Source organism: Pinus tabuliformis, chromosome 4_2 (assembly GCF_031772625.1).
Source record: "Pinus tabuliformis cultivar Carrire ecotype Pingquan chromosome 4_2, CPIR1, whole genome shotgun sequence".
Lineage (NCBI taxonomy): Eukaryota > Viridiplantae > Streptophyta > Pinopsida > Pinales > Pinaceae > Pinus > Pinus tabuliformis.
In genome coordinates, this window is record NC_142304.1 from 452550089 (window position 1) to 452571783 (window position 21695).

Sequence of the window (21695 nt, forward strand, 5' to 3'; positions counted from 1 at the left end):
AAAATAAAACTTCATACAAAAAAATCACGTTGCATACAAAACAAATCACATTGCATCGAATGAATGAAAAAATAAAAAATGGAGGAAGAGCAAAAATATAGACTGAGGCAGGAAAATTGAAAGAGGATTATGTTCTTGATCAAAAACCACAAATCCCTGCTCTCTATTGTCATTACAAAGAATTTTACTTTGGTAGAGTTTTAGGCACATGCGCAGTCGACTGGAGTTCCAAGCGCGTGATTTTGTAAGAATTACCTTGCTAGCTTATCTTTTTCTCCATGCACATAGGTTTTTCATATCAAAGTTTTCACCATCATTGATCCTCGCTGAAACTTCGATGCAAAAGACAATGCATATGTGTTCTAGAATTTCTTTATGGAAATTTACAATTAAAATAAATTGCATGAACTAATGAAGAGGAATTGTGGTCAAATTTGTAAAATTGCTAATGAGAATAAGTGTATTTTATTTGGTGAGATCCTTCAGTGCAAGTAGTCCTGATGTGGGGCACGACGTTGCTGGAATTGCAGGGGTCGACGAATCTGAAAAGGCCATTGCAGAAGGGAGCTCGCTGGAGATCAGGAAGAGGCTGGAGATGCTGAAGAGGCTAGTGCTGAAGGCATTCTAAATAGGGTTCGTTATTGACGTCCAGCTCTTACTGAGGTACTGGTGGTTTAATTTGGAAAGGAAAGGGCTCACTATTTCTATTTTAACTGTGTCATTTTTGGAAGCCATAACCTTTCCCTTACATCCTCTCTATTGGTCCATTATCATAAACTGTCAGCAACATAGACGCCTTTTTCTCCTTGTCTCCTTCTGAAAGTACTTTAGGTTGGTTTTGAAACATCATCCTCGGTCATGTTTTCTGTCCTCTCTTCCAAAATATTCCATATCGCTATCATTTTCCTACTGCCTATATACATTCTATATCATATCATTTGCGACCAGGTCAGACTTTTTTGAACATTCTTAATGTATCTTGTCCAGATTTGGTTCTTGACCCCAGGACCTGCCTAGAAATGACTATTTATCCTATACTTTGGAGGTAGTGGATTGCATTTTTCACCATATCCCATCCTTGTAAAAATTTTGGGAATAGATGTTGCAATAGATAGTGGACATGTCTGGGTTGTTGTTGTGATGGATGATACTTTGGCTACATCCACATTCATCCACTAGCGATTTCTGATACACATTCCCGGTCTACAATTCTTTGGGTTGCTTAGGTGGTGCAATTGTTCTGGCCTCCCTTGCCAGAAGGATCCACCTATTTCCATTCCCGACAATTTTCAAATTGGTTAGATATTAATTACGTGAGGTTGGTGGTTGTTCTACAAGGCACAATTTATGGGGCTTGCACTGGTATTGAGATTGTCCACAAGATCTTAGCAGCTTGTTTCTATTTTTCGAGGTGGTTTTGCAAGTACCATGGTTGGAATACTGGACATTCCATTTTTATTACATTAGATTTCCAATTCAGAATTTGGAATGACATCGGGGTGGCTTCTAGGATCTACCTACTGTGGGTATCTCTCTCTATACACCTGCCATTTGACGGGACTCAAGGTACTCCAGTTTGCTTTATGAGGCATTGTTTTATGATTTTCTCACCTAAATCCTTTACTACTTTCTTCTACTCCCTTGATTTTCTCTATTTCATTATCCTAGTTCCCCTTTACACTCAATCTTTTGCTTACCTGCAATGCCACTTTGAGCTTGACCTGTCCTTTCACTTTTCGTGCCCCACTACCCCTAAGCCTATGGACCTGTCAGACCTATATAAATCTAACACATCAAAGCATGAGGCATGTATACGTGCCACCCTTACTGCTGAATCGACACACCAACATGGCTCCATATTGATCACCCACGTGACACATAATGATCCACCCCACATTCCCCCTCCCAACGTCTATTTTTCTCTTTCGTCCCATGCAACTTCTCTCCATGCTGATGAGAATAACACCCATGTTTATTCTCTTGATGCAAACCATCGACTTGTAGAACATGTAGCTCATCCTCACCATAAATTGCATCATGCTCCTCCTTTGGTATTGAAGGTAAAATATCAAAGCAGGGCGATTGGGACATCTCCTCAAATGAAGATTTTAAGTTTTGGTTATGACGTCCTTCTGGATCGAATGATTAGTTTGCAAAAACATGCGTTGGTGGGATGCTAGTATTTCTCAGACCTTTAGGAATCAGAGATGTGGGAATGGGTATCTTCTCAGTGGGAAACGCTTCTTGGCTACAATCCTATAGTCAGTCAGCTTATGAACTCATGGTATAGTTTCCACTTCCTGCATTAGGAGGATTTGGAGAAATTTCAAAAAATACCATGGGTTCGGGGACGCAATTTCCTTTCTCTCCACCCACGGTATATTGGTTTCAATCCTCTCAGGGGAACTCCTAGAAACAAAATGATCAAGGTGATGCTGCCCAGGCTTCCCATTGAATTCTAGACCAAAAGATTTCTAATCGACATTGGAAATTCTACTGGAAGGTTCATATATGTTGATCCAAAGTGTTTAGGGGCTTGGGACAAAAGATTTTCTTGCATCTTGGTAGAATTGAGCTTATTTGCACACACAAATTTGGCTTGGGAGAAGATCAACACCCATCATAGATTGGATTACTAGAGCATTTCATCTCATTGTCTTATTTTCCACTAGACCAGACATCTCATGGCCTATTTTCCTCGGTGACTCAGTAGAAGGGAAGCTAATGGTGGGCACACTTGTGGGAGGGGAGGTGCTAGTCCGGAGGCTGATGATTGACGCACCCGTGGAAATGGTGGAGCTAGTCAAAATTTTCAGATACATCTGTCTACTGTTTTGGGTACCTCTCCTAGTGCTAATCTCTCATCCCTTCATCAACATTTGAATGGGCACCCAACGTCCTCCTCTCCTAACACCTTACCCTTCTCCCCTCATTCCTCACCAATTGGTACGACAGACCCATGTCTACCTAAGACTATGGTATCTTCCCTTCCTATGGAACCTTCCCTCTTTCCCCATCGCTCCTCCCGTCCCATTTTTCCTCACTCCATATCATCTCCACTACCTATATCGTTGATGCCCCCTATGTATCTAGTCCTTTCTAATCATCTTATGATTCTACGTAACTTGGAGAAATCTGCCCATACTCCCAGACTATGCTCTGATTGTTGTCCCCTTATACCTCCTTCGCCTAACTCCTCTCCCTGAAATTCGGTGGGCAGTGACATTGAATTTCTCCTTGCAAACCCTGCACTCGACCTACATACCTTGTCCATCCATCAGGGACAAACAAATCCATCCCCTTCTATTAGTCCCACCTCGGCCCTTAATATCATTGTCTATCATAGAGGGGTGTGGGGTAGTCGACACTTTCGGGGACGCCCAAAAATCAAACCCATCCCCTTCCCTAGATCCTCTGACCTCATTGATATTCCCATTTGCACTTCCTTTGATCCTCGGGCCCTTAGAGCAACTGCGCCCGACCAACATGGATCATGACTTTATGTTTATCCCTAAATCTGCGGGGTCTGGGGGACTTGCACAAATTCCTCTCCCTCGGAGATATCTTCTCCTCTGATTGTCCCTACATCATTCTATTACAAGAAACTATGACAATTGCTCATCGAGTTCTTGAATAATTCTGGAAAATGCTCCCCGACTGACATATGGTGGCAGTGGACTCTACGGGCCTATCTGGTGGATTGGCGGCTTTATGGGATTCATGTTGGACATCTTTCTGGGCATATAAATGTTTTGCAAGTATTTTCCTCTTAGGATGTCTCTGGAGACTTGCAGTTCATTTACATCTTCTGAATTTATATGCCCCTTATCGGGATCATACTACACTATGGGACCATTTGGATGCTTCAAACCTACTCAAGATAGGCTCTCTTATTATTGTTGGAGATTTCAATGCCTCTATATCATTGGAGGAATGTTCGGGCTGACATTGCAGAAAGGATCCCCTTAGGGATAGACTCCAAATGATTTTCAGTGACAACAACCTGATGGAAATTCGATCCCTTCCCATTGTGCCCACATGGCATAATAGTTGGATTGGCCCCCAACATATTGGCAAGAGACTTAATCTGTTTTTGGTCCATGAAAACCTTGTAGAGAGATTGGGTTTCCTTAATTCTAATGTCCTTAAGATGTATGTCTCTGATCATATGCCTATATTGTTATTTTTGTATGTGGGAGGAGATGCGCTCAGGTATTCCCTTCAAATTTAACAAAATCTGGCTCAAGGATGACAAATTTAACACATTAAATAAATCCTTCTGAACAGTTTTGCATAGGACATCAAATATTTCACCCATGCATGCCATACATGGGAAACTTTGGGCCTTAAAATCAGAGGTTTGAAAATGGGAACGAATAAAGAAAAGAACCATGATAAAGGACTTACTTAATATCAAGGAGGAATTGGAGAGACTCGGTAAGATCCTGGATAAGGGAAACCCATCCCCAGATCTCATCAACAATATAAAGGAGTTGGAAGATAAAAAGAGGAAAATCTTGCATATACAGGAGGTCACCTGGCACTTGAAAAGTAGAGCACTGTGGCTTAAAGAGGGGGACAGGAACACTAAATTTTTTCATAGGTATGCAAACTATAGGAGGCACATCAATTCAATTTGGCAAGTCAGAGACTCCAATGGAAACATGGCACATTCCACTTCAGATATCCAGAAAGAAGTTGTTACTTTCTTCAAATCTTTCTACAAGGCACAAGGGGGAACTCAAATAGAGGACCAGATTTGGGGTTCAGACTCCTATCCCACCATGTTTGATCCGGATAAAAATCTAGAATTATATAAGCTCACTGATTTGGAGGAAATAGATAATGTAAAAAAATATTTTTCAAAAGATAAATTTCCCGGGCCAGACGGTTGGACGGTTGAATTCTTAATACATTTTTTTGATTTGGTGGGGCCGAATTTACTGCAAATGGCTGAAGAGTCTAGGATTCAAGGCAACATTCTAGGGGCCATCATCTCCACATTCATTTCCATCATTTCCAAGCAGAAGGAGTTGGAATCCTTTAAGGACTACATGCCCATATCCATGTGTAATATGTTTTATAAGCTTATATCCAAGATCATAGCGGTTCGACTAAAGTCAACTCTCTCTACTTATATCTCTCAGGAACAATATGGGTTTTTGCATGACAAATTTATACATGATGATGTTGCAACAACCCAGGAATGCCTCCATTCCATCCACACAAAGAAAATGGAAGCATTGGTAATGAAGGTGGATTTACAAAAAGCATACGACTGTGTAGATTGGGCTTTCCTACAGATCATTCTCTTAAGGCTTGGCTTGGATATGAAAAATATAGAGTGGATTATGGCTTGTGTATCCACTATTCAATATGCTGTAATCATAAATGGCTATCCCACTAATTTTTATGGCGCAGGAAGGGGACTACGTCAGGGCTGCATATTATCGCCCCGAATTTTTATTCTTGTCATGAATGGCCTCAGCCACAAAATCAAAGCTGCTAGAATGGAGAATCAATTTACTGGACTCACCTTGGGTCATGGCATAAAGGTTACACAATATTTTTGTTGATGACATTATGATATTTAGAATGCTTTCCAGGTTGCAATGGACTGCACTACACTATATCTTTTGCAGGTTCGGTAATGCTTCAGGGCTTATAATAAACAAAGGAAAATCAATGTTATTATATGTTGAAGGTCAACAGGAGGAGATAGATCACATTCCCAACATTTTTTGTGTGGCCACGCAATCGATTGTTTTCGGTCTGAAATATCTGGGTTTCAACATCAAACCAAACAATTATAGAGTAAATGATTGGTTATGGATTACATATAAGTTTCATAGGAAAATATCTGGATGGGAGCATCATTGCTTGACTCTCGGGGGCAGAGTCATGCTCACACTTGACTCTGGATAGGAGCATTTTGCAATAGCTTTCGGCTTACTGGGCACACCATTACTATCTCCCCACCACTATCATCAACAAAATATGTCAGATTATGGCAAACTTCATCTGGCTTGGCTCTAGAAAATATTTCAAATATCATCTAATTAGATTGGATAAACTCACAATTCTAAAGCAATTTGCGAGATGGGGGATCTTAAACTTAAAAGTTTTTGGATGGGCTCTATTAACTAAATCTCTATGGCACAACTTATTTGGCAAATGTCTGTGGGGAGACATCATTCAAGCTAAATATCTAGGATGCATTAAGGTGAAAGTGTGGATGCAAGATGGCATGATCGAGGAATCGACTGGATCTTCCATTTGGACAAGTTTCAACAAAATCAAAATATGGCTCCTAAATTGCACTTGTTGGTCATTTGGCTTGGGGAATAACATTATCATAGGTAGATATTACATTCTTGGAGTGGAACAGGATCCATATTGTATAAGTGATTTAATTGCCAGATTAAATTCTAGAGCGATATTTTACCTTTCTCAAGCGATAAAAACATGGAAAGGTAGCTTTCCAATGTGGAAGAAAGCGAAGGAATTTGGATTGATAGGTGTCACAGCAGTGGCTTGGGATAGCTATACTGAAGTTTTGTGTAGATCAGGCATATGCAAAAATGATGAAGGAGACAAAATTGTGTGGGATGGCCTACAACATCGAGGGTCCATATCTATTGCTGACACATACCTCTTCATTATTGGTATCTCATACAATCTACAACACATATGCTGGTTCAAGAAATTTTGGAAAACACAGGTCCTATACAAGGTTATATTATATACATGGCTTTCTTGTAAGGATAAGACACTAACTTGGGAGAACTTGAATAAAAGAGGTATATACAAACTTGGTCGATGTGTACTTTGTAGGAAGGCAGCGGAAACAAATTATCATATCATATTCAATTTCCCAATTGGTTCTCAGGTATGGTTTAGGATCTCAAACATATTTACTTTCCCTCTATTGGTTCATGACCATATAGATTGTTGTTTGTTATGGTGGAGAGGGAGAACTAGGTATTAACATGCCATTCCCCTTGTAGTTTTTTGGGAAATTTGGAAGGCCATAAATTCCATCATATTTGATGGTATGCCTCTCAATATAAATAATATTGTCAAAAAAATGCATTTTGGATGACGTTCTCGAAGCAGAAGAAAACACAGGATAAAGCAATAGGTTCCAGAAAATCTACTCCACACATCAACTACCATGCAAGATATTTTGATGGAGTTGCACAAGGTGGCTCATGTGTATGTGGGGCGTGGCTTCGTGTGAATTCAGAAAAATAGTTAAAAATATTTTCATCAGAGGGGAATAGCACAAACATGCGAGCTGAAATCATTGCACTATGGGGTTTATTATGGCTTGCTAGGTTTCTGGACATTCAAAGCATCCAGATCTTTGGGGACTCACAAGCTCTTACCAACAACATGAAGGGTATTTCTATTATCTCTCATCCACATCTACAGGGCTGGAATCGTCACATAATATCTTAATATGTCTTTTCATCACATTTGCTTTCAGCACATCCACCGGGAGCATAACTCCATAGCAGATGATATGTCGAAGATTGGTATTTCTTTTGCAGTGGGATGAACAAATTTCACTATGTCGGTTGATAACAACATCATTGCTAAGGATGAAATCATCCTCCTGAGTTGCTAATCCATGTTTTCTTGCCATCTTTAACTTTTGGCTGAATCTAGAAGGTACCATGTGTTGATTTGGGGTAGCACCAGATGTGATCTAGCCATGAAAATTGGTGGAGAGGCTAAAGCACATGAGATCTCCAAGTACCAGAAATGGTTTGGGAAATTCCATCCAGTTAGAGAGATATTAAAATAATTAATATTTTTAATGGAGTTCCTAAGTCTAAACTTAGGAAAATTAAAATATTAATGGGCATTAATATAAAACTGTGTGAGAATGTTCTAAATGACATGGATCAAGCCAAATCTAATCTTAGCCATTGATTAGGGACTTAATATCAGCCATTAGAGACTCAACAGGAAAAGTATAAGAGGAGGCTTGAGGGTTAGTTGGAGATACACCAATATTGATCAGTCAGTTTGATATTTTGGAGTGGGGTTTGCTGAGAAAATTCAAACAAGTGATTTGAGTTGCAGTGACAGGTAGTGAGTGCATAGCAGAGAGGCAGAGATAGTGCCAGAAGGCTAGTGCGGTGACTGAAGAGGCTACACAGAGCCAGCAAGAGCCACCCAGAAGGGCAAAGGGACTGCGTAGAGATTAGCAGGGCCTACGTGGGTGACACAGAAGGCCAGAGAAATGACACAGAGCAACAAAGTGATGACGCAGGGTGTTCTAGAGCTATGCAGAGGCTAGCAGGGTGTTCTAGAGCTACTAAGACAATGATTACTACTTCTCATTCAATAGACCTATTTATATTCCTTCATTATTATATTTCTGGAGCATTGATACTACTTTTTCCTTATAGACAGAGATGTGATCTATAGAACAGATCCATGACTGCTAATCCTCATACCTAGTACTCTATAGGAATACCATGACTACAAACTTGTCATACCTTATCCATGTAATGAAAAGACTGTCATACTAAGGGTTAGGTCTCCTTGAAGTTTAGACCTTACCACAGTAACCCCATACTTCCTTGTGCATCCGAGCATTGATTCATAGGAAGTATATCGATTTGATCTACATCTATATTATGCTTATGAGTTCTGGTCATGACTACACCTAATACCCTAGCCAAGGTGCAGTCAGACCCTTCCTTTCCATGTGAGATCTTGAATGTGTGCTCTCATCCTTCTTGACTGTGACTCACTTACCCGAGTCCTTGACTACCTATGGTGGCACGTGATCATGATGCCTGCACCCAATACGAAGCCCTCCTTCCTATATGAAGCATTTATTCCTGCACCCTATACTTGTCATCTCAGAAAATGTGACTAGGGCTTGCTTCATTAACTGTAAATTAGGACAGTGTAGAATCTTCAAGAATACTGTTTTTCTTCCATGTCTAGGGCACTTCATGGCAACGTATATCTTAAGGCACTCCCTCTATGCTCTTCTTCATCAAACCCAAAATAGAATGAAGAGAGATCATAAGAGTGTGTGTATCAAAGTGACTTGAAGACCACCTCTATCTATACTAAAATGTGGAGGACAAGTGGGGGTAATTTGGTTGCTGGCCGACCTTAACGAATTGTCGCATAACACAAATAAATTCATATATCCATGAATACATGTCGGAATTGGATGATCTTTAGATTAATCCTACACCTCTCGACGAGAGGAATCTAAGAAAAATATCAGCTACCATAAATAAGAAGACCCACATGGCGTTTGGCCCTAGTTTCCAATTTTAACAGAACCTTTAAGGACCATGGGAATTTGGTTACCTAAATTATATACCCTTGAAGGGCATATTTATCCTGTGAGTAAATTAGGGGTTAGCAATTAGAAGAGCCTGACTTATTTTGAGCACTTGGATTATTTGCAAGCAAGTGGTTCTTCATCCCTAAGATATGAAGCTTCAATAATATGAATAAAATGAATTGGTTTCCATGGTCTAGTTTTATTATGGGAATTAGAAATACATATTTATTTTAAGGTTAGATTTATGAAACATTTAGCAGAACTTTAACTTCTAAATGTTTTAAGTTATATAGAATTTCAAAAAACCCAATAGGTGAATGGGAAAATTGTCTAGAATGGAAGAGAATTCGTGGGTTTCCTATCAAATAACACAATTTAAAATTTTAAGAACAGTCATGCAAAGAGAAATCGAGTAATTGTGAAATGGTTGAATGGAATAGAAGTTGTATCAAATGTTATTGTATGAGAACAGAGAAAGACATTGTTAAAGGGATTCAAGAAGGAATGTAAAACACCACTTGTTATAGAGGAAATCTAATTTAATATAAACATATATTCACTACTGGTTGTGGTTAATTGTGTTTATCTTGGGTAATGAGGAGGAATGATTGTTATCCTCCTCACCTAGGTTAAACTCCAATAAGTGATATGTTGAGCTCATATTTACGCTGATAGGCATCTCTTCTTGAAAATAGTCAGGCCAACCTTCATCTACCCTTTTTCCTTTGGGCTGACATGTGTCCCATGGTCTGACAACTACATGTGTACTCATCCACAAATTTTTATGCCAGTGGCCTCCACAAATTTTTATGCTAATAGAAAACCACAACTTTTGTCATCGTGGTCTCAGATTTGTCCACCTGGCATAACCATCGTAAACATAGTGTCTTCACCCCCTCAGAAGTAGTTGCTCCTACTCTGTTGCTTCCTCTTCTCCCATAATAGTCTCTGAAACTCCCACATTATAGCATGAGCGCTCAACCCGAGACAAATTGTTGTGGGAGCTCAACTTAGGAATGATTTCTTTTGGTTCCTAAGATTGGATAGCGATGGAAATTTAAGAACATATATTCAATCAGAGACCATGTTGGTCTTTGATTTAGACATGTTTTCTATCTACTTTATGGATTTCTATAAGCTTCCTGATATCTGTGGTTCACTCGACATTTGTAGCTCAGGAGGGACTTGCAGCTGCTAGGGTGATGCTATATTTAATGAATTTCAACCCAATATCAGATGCAGTCCAAGGAAGAATCATGTATGTGGGGCTTCAAACAAATTACTAGAGCTTGATAGGTGGATTATTTTGCAAATGAGTACAGGAATCTGACCTCCATCAGCCTCGAGCAATGCAAGAATTCATGCATGTTGAATAGTTCTTTTTCTACGTCTTTCTTCTAGAATAACTCTGGAGGGTGTTACCATTATTAGGAGATCAAATCCCTGAAACGAGTCTCAGATTAGAGCATTAAGGCATCTATCAGGGGTTTGCATTGTTGTCATGGTTTTAACACTAGGCTTTCTTGCATGGAGATATAAGGTGAAGAAGAAAATGGTGAAGCACAAGTCTAAAGAAGATTAATTTCTAGAGAATTTGCCAGGCTTGCCTCAAAGATATACATACATGGAGTTGGAGGAGGCCATGGGAGGATTTAGTAGGAAACTTGGGGTTGGTGGGTTTTCAGTTGTATTTGAAGGGCAACTTGTCGATGGAACAAAACTTGTTGTGAAGATACTGGGTAACGCTGATATAGGGCATTTTCATTTCCTTGTAGATATTGCAACCTTGAGAAGCATTAACCATGTAAATTTGGTGAGACTATTTGGGTTTTGCACTAATGACACCTATACATTACTGGTGTATGAGTACATGAGCAATGGATCTCTTGATCATTGGTTGTTTCGGTGCCCTTATGACAATAATCCTTCACCATATCTTGATTGGAGAAAGAGATACAAGATCATCCATGATATGTCTTGGGGATTAGCTTTCTTGCATGACAAATCCAAGGATAGGATTCTTCATTTGGATGTGAAGCCTCAAAATATTCTGCTGGATGAGAATTTTGGAGCCAAACTTGTAGATTTTGGGTTGGCCAAGTTAATGGACAGGGCTCAGAGCCACTCATTTACTCGTGTCAGGAGACTCCTGGGTACTTAGCTCCTGAATGGCTTCTGCATTCCTGTGCCATAGACAAGAGTGATGTTTATAGTTTTGGCATGGTTTTGTTAGAAATAATCAGTGGGAGGAAGAATTTAGACTTGTCCTAGCAGGAGGAGATGGAGTTTTTTCCTTCATGGGAAATTAGTATGATTTAGGAAGGAAAGATCAGGAATGTCATTGATCTGAAACTAGGAGATCTGGTAGACTATGAGTGGAAATAGATAGAAAGAGTTATCATAATTGCATTCTACTGTATTCAGGAGGATGCACAAGTAAGGCCTTCAATGAATAAAGTGATCATGATGCTGGAAGGACATACTAAAGTAGAAGATCCACCTCTTTGCATTGAGTTTTTGATGAGAACTGGGGCTAGGGTTTCTGCTCATCCATCACAGTGGGAGAAAGAGGGCACATCAAGCAGTGTTGCCACCATTTCTGTCTCTTTCTCTGCAAGGTGAATGAAGATATTGTTGGAGCTCTGGACAATATTTACTTTGTCTCTGATGTGTAGTTGGCCAATGTTTTTTCAGCATGCTTCATAAATTTTCTTGTCTGACATTCTTTCAGATAAATGCCAGTTGGCATAAATATGCAAGTTTGAGGAAACTGTTATCCACATTCTTAACATTTATCATATAATGCCCATCAGTGCAACTATATGGGAAGCATAACACATTTTTAAGTTTCATGGAAAACTTGGTCCTTTTATTGATTCAGTGAGATGACATATTTATCTTATAATGCTCATGGGTGCAACTAAATGGTTACCATAACCCATATTTTGGTTTCATGTAGGACTTGGTCTTTCTATGAATTCAAACGTTCCAAATTGAATAACCACAATGTTTTTCAAAATATCTGGATAGCATGTGAAACATTATCTCCATAAATGATGTTGTATATGCTTAGATTATTCCAAATTAAACCACATACATGGCAACTCTATTACGTTCTCAAAATGAGCATATTGTCTATAGCTTATAAAATCCATTCAAGCATCACAAAACTAATGCCTTTTACTTAATTCACAGTCAGTAGGAAGCATTTATGCCACAACAAAGAGGTGGTTTTTCAACAAGATTTGAAATGTAATGTTGAAATATGGTAGACATTGGAGAAAACAAGGTAGCATCATCATGATATGTGTGACCACATGGTTAACAAAAGAGCAATATAATGATGCCAATATTTTCTAGGTTTGATTTTGAAAAAGCTGGTCTGGTATTCTTAATTCAATGACTAACCATGTGAGCGATATACCCATTTGTTTAATGTATATGTATTATGGATGTCATTCAAGCTATGTAATTATCCATATATCAATTCTACACTGAAATTTATTATTTTTTTGGACCCCTATTCTGCAATTGAACATAAGTAGGACTAGACAATCTTTGGAGAATGCATAGTATGGTAAATTCCAAAATAAGCATACACGAAAAATTTGTATGTGTGTCACTTCATATCTATTTTTGTAAAGAAATACTTGCTCATTAGTTTAATTGATGAGATGGAGGGAAGAAAATGAGCTGGTCTGTAGATATCCTCATCTGAATATATAAATCTGTCAATGCTTGGTGATGTTGATGTTGAAACTTAAGGAAAGTTCTACTATTCTTATTTAATGTTGGAGTGCTTCTGTTCTTATTTAATGCAGTGTTGGTGGTTGAATACCATATTTCAAACCAAGTGCATATTTAAATCCCCATTGCCTTCTCCTCTAATTAAGAATGATAAATTTAGTGTTTCCTTGAAGGATAATGCTCACTGTGATGTTTGTGTCTGATCGAACAATAGATATAGTTGTTCTTTGTTTCGTTAATGAGCATAAAAGTGTTGTGAATGGTTTTGAAATGAAATAACATTATTTAATAGTTGGTAATGAATGTATTATAATCTGGGTTCTCTGGATATGCCACACATAAAATAAATAATTGAAAGCATAACACAAAGACAGAGGTTAGTGTTAAGGAATTTATATGTATTGTTGTAATCTACCATTCAAGGAATTGTAGAGACACTAGTTCAATTTATTAATTCCACGAAGGATCCATGTTGGTGAAAGGGAGAGCCATAGGGATATTACATTTATAGATCAACTTGAATTTTTGGACAATGTCTTTCTGCTAATAGACTTGAGAGAGATTTCCTTTGCTTATATATTCATACCTCTACATTGAATGCATTTTCTTTAGTGCCTTGCACCTTTGAGCTTTCTCCTTGTGGTTTACGGTCACCTTGTATATAGACAATCAAAGCCAAACTTTCTTCTAATGAATTCAATGATAGATTTTTATCTATTCGTCTTCTTCCTTTTGAATAAAATATGTCTTATATTTATAGGAGAATATTTACAAACAATAGAGAATAAAAAGAAGAAGTGAAAAGGCATGAAGAATGGACAACATAACTTCCTCCTACAAGTTCATAAAACTTAGATAGATCCTAAATAAGCCATGGGATCTAAAGATTGGGCATCTTGGAGTGTCCTTGAGCAAGAGCTGAGGGTTACCTCATCCATCCACATAGAACAAAATGTAGACAATGAGCTATCTTGAAAGTGAAACATGTGCAGAGCTATGTGAATGGTTGTTTCAAAACTTAATGTATTTTGGTTTTATGTTGAGATTATGTTCTTGTTGGAGATAGAGTAGATTACCAGGAATATTGGCTTGTAAAAGTTTCTGCCTATTTACTATTGATTGGTATCTTTAATGTACTTCATGGAAGTACCCATCCTTTAATAAATACAATATAAAATTCGTTGAGCTGAAGCTGGTACTCATCTGTCACTTCATTAAAGTTAATTGAATCATGATTCTATATGTGGAATACATTCAAATGCCTCCTCCAAAATTCTTGGAAGATTCTCTTAGAGATGTTTTGGGGAAGTGCAATTAGCTTCACCAGGCTTAGCTGCTTATGATGAAGGATGATCGCTAAGGTGACAATGGGTGATATCCTCAAGTAACGTTGGGGTTTGTAATGGTCTGAGTTACCATAACCAACCTGAGAACAGATTGAAGGGAATGATGAGCACATTAATTGACCAAGTTCAATTTGATTGTAATACTTCAGAATGTTATGACGAAGACATAAAATTTCATTCAAATATTCAACACATGATTAATGTCTAAATTTATTTTAAAAATATCTAGTGTGAAATTCAATCTAACCCATTTTATTAATTATGTTACTTAATGATAGACTTTCCTCTGATCTTTCTATTCAACAAACTTGTGGCATCGGTCAGTGTCCACTGCTAAACTGAATTAGAAATCTTTGGAACATTTGACATCCCATATAAGTATTGATGCTAGTGGATCTCATGGATTTAGTCATTCATTCAATCAGAGTTTGTAGCAGTTTTTCCTTTTGCTAATTTTTCATTTTTATTAAATACTAAATTATATTTTGGATCTTAGGGATTTTTTTATGCACTAGATTATCTAATATCCATAAAAGAATTGAATGTGAAGCACAACTCCTAAATATAATAAGGATGATGAATTTCACAACTCTAAACAAATGGGAGATTTTAGTTTCCAATAACTCCAAATGTTAACAATATAAAATATAACTTGAGTATAATAATATATTTGTATACTAGTTTCTCCCTCAATACTCATGGGACTGTGGGTTTGAGTGGAGGGTCAAATCCTATTTTGATAAATATCTCAGCTAGGTAAAGATTTCATAAGCACAAATATGGATCAATTGTATGGAAGTGAAATGAATTTTCTTTTATAGTCATAAGATATGCTAAAATTTTGTGAAAGAGTGATGTGGCTAGTGTATAGTAATTTGGCACAGTCCAATCTCTGCTTTGAGCATCATGATGTAGTAGAAGTTAATTTGTTTGGATGCATTGTGCATACCATGTTTGTAGTTCATATTAGACATTATCACAAAAACCATTACTCTTTAGATTCTTAAAGGTTTATAACTTTCCTAGGTTTGAATTTTACTAATAGTTGGCGCCATAGCTCGAAGATTAATGTTGTGAATGAGTTTGAACTTTTAATTGCCTCCAACTGTGTGAATTATTTGGAATGTTTAATAGTCAATGCAACATATTATATCTTTGTTTTTTGTTTACTAGGTTTGATTGTTTGGTTAGTTCATTCGAATGCCTTCACAAGGAAACATGATAGGGTAGTGGGAACTTGTGCTTATTTATTCAAAAACAAGTTTGTTCAAAGAAAACCTTTAAAGCTTTATGGAATTCTGTAATCCAGTGAGTTTAGTGTGATAGATGCCCTTGCTCTTGGTTGCATTATTTAAGGCAACAAACTGTTTTGAGAGAAAATAATTTTGAAAATACCTCCTTTTTAATTTACTAATCTGAAAAGTATTTTGAAAATCCCTCCCTTTTAATTTGATAATATTATTTGAATTTACTTGTGTAGCCATACCAAAATATGGAAGATGCTTGTTTCAGGTTGTTTCTCATGGTGTTTGCTTGAGAAGTGGAAAACTAGCTCCAAATGAGAGCCTTCAACGAGAGCTAGCAGATGAATTGCATAACAGAGTAAGCCTTTATTTATAAAGTTTAATATTTTGTCTCATGGGCTTTTAATTTAAATCTTATGGGTCAATATTATTTGATGGAATGTTAAAATTGCAAGTTGTGGTGTGATTACATGACATTTGCAGAAATAATCTACTTTATTTCTTCCATGTAAATTTTAAATAATTAGGATATGTGATCTTATTTGTAGTATATCTAGATTATACACATTGCATTTAGTCAGTTTGTTTTAGTATTTTAAATAGGTTAATCATGCTTTAATGCTTGATTGCATTCTTGCACTCTTGGATGCCATATTTGAAAGGACCCATTGATATATAAGGAACAATGCCATATATATCATTATCAAACAATTCTCTGACAAGTAACTACATATCCTCAAATTCATGCAATCATTAAATTAACCTTTGTAGACTTCACTAATTCATTGCATATACCCTCACATCTGAACAAATGAATACATGTTTCCAAACCCTTCAAAATTTCTAAAGTATATGCCTCACACTGTCTCTAATTCCACATTGTTGGTCAATTCAAACCCTGTAAGTTATTGAGGGGAATGCTTGTTATTTTTAACACTTATTATTTTTTATTAGAAAGTTAATGGTCTATAAAATTTCAGGCTATTAGTCAGTCCTTAGAAAATTGGATTGTGATGCTGCATGATTTTGTACTTCAAGCTCCTCATAAAATGTCTCTACTATGTAGGCCCTTTTTTCTCTCTCTTTGATGCCTTTCTCTTTTTAACACCTATGATTGATCAAGTAGGTATGGTTTTTTCCATTACTTTCAAGTTTTTACTACCCAAAGTTCTCTCTCTCTCTTCCCAAGTCATAACTTTCTCTTGTAACAGTTCTAGTTTCTTCTTCTTCTCACTGCATTGCTTTAAGGGATGTGGGTTTAATGCCAACTTTGCTCCCTCTTCTCAAAGATTTGGATCCACAACACATACACTTGGTAGCAGCTGTTGTGCATGTTCTTGAGGCTTTTATGGACTATAGTAATCCTGCTGCAACCTTCTTTAGGGATTTAGGAGGCTTGGATAACACCACAACACACTTGAAGCTTGAAGTCTACCATTTTGAGGAGAGAGTAAGGAAGTAGAGTGGAGAATCACAATCAGGTTCCAAGGGAATGTCTCCTAAAAAAGCTGATGTTGCAGGGTTAGAGGCAATGAAAATAGCTCAACCTGGCACATTGGCTCTTTATCATAGAAGACTTCTTATGAAGGCTTTGCTTCGGGCTATATCTCTTGGCACATATGCTCCTAGAAATATTGTATGGCTATATGGATCTGAAGAGAGTTCTTTGCCATTTTTCTTGTGAAATATATTCAAAAGATCAAAGGACTTTGGTGGTGGTGTATTTTCACTTGCAACTATAGTCATGAGTAATCGTATTCACAAATATCCAACTTGTTATTATGTTCTAAATGTTGTTGGTCTGCCTAACACTTTTTTGGATGCCATCATGGTTGGTGTCCTCCCTTCTGCAGATGCAGTAGCGTGTATACCACAATTCTTGGGTGATTTGTGCCTTAATAACCTTTTTCTTCAAGCTATTAATGATCGTGGTGCTCTAAGATGTTTTGTGATTTTTTTTATGTCAATGACCTACTTATGGGCTTTGGTAGGTGACACTCCTCAATTCTTATCATCTGCCCTGGATGAGCTGATGTGACATGCTACATCTTTGAGGGGGCTTGGGGTGGATGTATTGATTGAAATCTTAAACACTATTGCAAAACTTGGATCTGGCACTGAAGTGTCTTCCCTGTTGCAAGAATCTGCCAACTCTTCTATGCATGTTCCCATTGAGACTGATTTAGAACAGAAAACAATTAGTTTAGGGGATGGAGATGAAACACCAAGGGAAACATATAAGCTGGGGGTTGATGCTTTTGCTGAAAATTTGTCTTCAAACGTAGAACCCTTTCTCCCATATTTGATAAGCAATGTTACACCTTCTTAGAGAATATTTTGCATAATATAGATACGTGTGGGGTGTTTTCTGAGAAAAAGGTTATAGAGGTTGTGTTGCAGCTATTTGACTTATCCCTCTTACCATTTTCATTTGCAAGTGGCCATAATAGTGTTGTTACAATTAAGGATTTTTCACTACAACAATCATCTCCTCTCACAAAGGTTGTTTGTACTAGTCTGAGAGAACACACGAAACCTGCAACTGAATTCATGGATTTTTTGGTTGGAACAATGCTGGAAGATATTGATGTAGCACAATGCATTAGAATTTTGAGATACCTTTCAAGTCTACCTGGTGTTTTATCTTTTTCAACACATCTACTGAGAAGCTAAACAACCATGATGCCTGAAATTCATTTTGGGGATGTAGATATACTAAAGCATGTAGGGAAGGTGTACAAAGAAATAGTCTTCTAGATATCTCTTGCTAGTGATTCAAAATTAGATGTGAAAAAAGAGGTTGAAGAAGGCCCTGCAACCAGAATTTTGACACCAAATGCAGCAGTCATAGAAACTAGCAGTGACAATAACACAATTTTAGTTGTTTGGTACGTTATCCCAATGTCTATGACGAATGGAATTGCTTCTCATTGGTCCATTGAACCTAAATATATTTCTATTATACAAACAAGACTTCATTTCCATAGAAGAAGGGGCCATGGTATTGAAGGCATTTCAAGAATGTGGCTTGGTCAGCTTGGGTGACATGAGATTGACATTCGAGGTTCTATAAGTGTAGGTGAAACATCTCAAGCCCAGGAAATTAAGAGGAAGTCACCTGATTTCCTAGACTTTGAGATTATAAATAATGTTATGTCTGTAATGTGATCATTCTATGTGAATCTTATGAAGGTTTTGGTAGTGTCCATCAACATCATGAGGATATAGGATCACTTAGTGCAACAACCAAGAGTATGGTGGTTTATGTTGCATCTGCCAGTCAAGAATAACCATTTTTTTGGAACCTGCTCTTCCTGACAGTGATTAGAAGATTCATGGACCCTTGTCTCATATGGATAGACTTATGAGTGAGACAAAGAGATGACCTTATAGAAGGGTAACCTTATTTTCTCCCTATTGTCTTTTTTGATCTAATTAGTTTGATGACAAGTTATTCCCCATTTCCTTTCTTCCCTTTTTAGTGATTTCCTTAGCATGTAAAGATGAAGGATGTCTGACAGAATGATATTTTTCTTAATGTAGGAGTTTGAAGAGCACTATCCATCTTCTCTTTTGCAATCAGGTATTATGTCTTGAAATATCAAAGATACATCCACTGAGACAACAAAGCAATTAGGTATTGTGTCTTGAAATATTAGAGATACTTCCACTGAGACATCATCTTTGATGCAAGGTAGTCAAGGTGCATTAGGACATTAACCTGTAATGGGTCGGCCTCCTCACCTGACACATCAAAATAATAGCCCAACTTCACAATCAAGGCTGAGAAAACTTCAAGTTTTTGTTCCTAGCCACAACAATTCAAGTTTTGTCTTGGCATATTCATTCAATTTAACACATTCTGCTACTCACCCTGCAGCTTCAACAATTGAATCTAGGTCAGTAGGTACAAAAATTCCATTAGGAATGGTACCAAAATCTTAGGAAAATTCTAGATCTTCCATTAGCTCTGATCCTCTGAGCTTCGAATTCCTATTGCCTATGACACCATCATTGAGCAACATTTCTTTATCACAAAGACAACAATCACAGAGACTTGCTTCTCTGTCTCCTATCACACAATCTGTAAAGCCTTCTATGCAAATGTTGCCACCTATACCTCCATCTGCACCACCCCTTCAACATCAACAGTTTCAACCACTAAACCATCAGCCTCAAACTAATTTCATGAAGCCTAGTCAATCATAAGTTCAACTTCCTTCTCTCCATTCCCAAGGTCATTATTCACAGTCTTTTCAACAATGTCCACTTCAATCATAACTAATTAACAAATTCCTCAATAGCTACCACAGTTATAGCAAGTGTCACAATCCCAAGCTACTCCAAAGTTTTTGAATCAGTTACCACACAACCTTTCACAAGGTAACCAAATTCCATAGCAGTTACCAATACCTCAGGAAGTACAACCAATTCTCCTTACTCCATTTCAAAAAATTACTTCATCCTAGGTGTTGACGTAGTCCCAACCTCCAGAACAATCACAGTTAAGTTATGGAGCATCCTAAACAAGGGGATTTGTTGTGAGTAGTAGCATGATGAATCCTAATTTAGGCTTAGCATCAAGGCCTACTTTACTTCCTATATTGCCCAATAACTTATCTTCCCAGGTTTTAGGAGTGCAACCTCCTCTATCTCCTAACCCACCACCATCTTCATTATTGGTAGAATTAGCATCACAGACATCATAGTTGACAACTTCAAACACCACATTATCATATTCAATAGGAAATGTGTTGTCTCTTTTATGGTCACTGATGGCACAGGGTGTAATATGTACAGAGACATCACTTGGATCTTCTTCTAATCCATATATATCTGTTTCTTTAGCTACAATACCAAATCTATCCTTAGATAAAAATGTAACTATACATGTCATTTCTACTACAACATCCTTGTTTCCAGCCCCATCTTTGAATGCAACACCTCCAAAGTCAGTTCCAGCTAAAGCACTGGTTGTTGCTCAAGATATCATTGGAACTCAATTCAATTAAGATATACTCAAAGTTTGTCATGAATTTGTTCTTAGTGCATTGTATGAGGATTTTCCAAGACAATGCAAAACATGCAGTTTGCGCTTTAAGTTTCAAGAAGAGCACAACAATCAAATGGATTGGCATGTGTCTTGAAATCAAACTGTATCTAAGATTTGTAAGAAAAAGTACCATAATCGGTGTCTTGAAATGTTTTGTGAGTGCCAGGGAACGACTTAGTGCAAAAGAGGTGTTAACATCTAAGGTTTTTTTTACCTTTTTCCCTGTGGAAACAACTTTGGATAAAAAAGAGTGAGGAAGTGGCAGTGCCTACTAATGACAAACATAGTGTCTGTGTTCTATGTGGAGAACTCTTTGATTATTTCTATAGCAATGAAACAAATGGATGGATGTATAAAGGAGTAGTGTATATGCAGGCTCCCAGTGGGAGAAATGAAGGCATATATGGGTCTAAGTTGGGCCCTATCATCCATGCTAAGTACAAGTCAGAATCTGTGGGAGCTTCTTTTGTAGATTCTGAAGAGGATGAACAAGTAAGAAGTTTTAAAGGACATCTAATTTTTATTTTCATTTCCTTTTTTATATTTATTATTTGTGATGTTTATTATAACATGTATTCAGAGTATATAAATAATAGCATGCAAAGTTGTTATAAAGATATTCTAGGGAATGGGATCACATAAATTCTGCCATTTAAAGTATAATTTTGTGCTTGAACTTCCTACTCTCCTTAGTCTCCTCTGTCCATAATGCTTTGGGTTGTTGTTCTATGTCTTCTTTTGCATTATCTTGGATTGATAAGGCTTGGTTTTGGTCTTGTGCTCAAAGATGATATATTACCTATTCTATCCTTGTACATTCTAGTCACTTGTTACATTCCTGTGTTTTGTGCACATTGTATGCCATTTTCTTTGTGCCCAACAACTATGTTGTCTAAAACTTGCAGAAGGAAAATACCAAGGGTTCCTACAGTTCATTGGAATCAAATGACAAAGTCCATGTAAACACAAAGAATAGCTATCAT

At 37.4% G+C, this 21695-nt stretch overlaps 1 pseudogene; it reads left to right on the forward strand.

The window, feature by feature from the left end:
- The first annotated feature begins 448 nt into the window (after positions 1-448).
- LOC149169915 (G-type lectin S-receptor-like serine/threonine-protein kinase SD2-5) lies at positions 449-11944 on the forward strand (annotated as a pseudogene).
- The last annotated feature ends 9751 nt before the right edge of the window (positions 11945-21695 follow it).